Here is a 335-nt window from a genome sequence, read left to right as displayed (position 1 = left end):
CAAGAGATATGCCAAGTCCTAGTACACAAAAGGGTGAAATTCGCGCTAGCTTACCCTGCCACACTACGCATTACTGGTTCAGACGGTACTGTAGCCTCTTTCTCCTCTCCGGAAAAAGCTCATGTTTATCTCCAGAACATGGAGATCACCAGCTCCTCTTCACCTATTAAAAGCCCCCACGCAAGAAAAGAGCTGATGTTACTCCATGAAGTACCGAGGTGCAAAAGAACCCCATTAATTCATCCGGCGGGACGGAGGATCCAATATTTGGAATCTCTGCTGATTAGTTGATGATGGAGGCCACAAGCACACCCTGCATACCAGGGATCCGCTGT

This window comes from Nanorana parkeri, unplaced genomic scaffold (genome assembly GCF_000935625.1).
Source record: "Nanorana parkeri isolate BGI_ZX_2015 unplaced genomic scaffold, ASM93562v1 scaffold1829, whole genome shotgun sequence".
NCBI lineage: Eukaryota > Metazoa > Chordata > Amphibia > Anura > Dicroglossidae > Nanorana > Nanorana parkeri.
The sequence above is the reverse complement of the archived record's forward strand: the minus strand, read 5'-3'. Positions refer to the sequence as shown.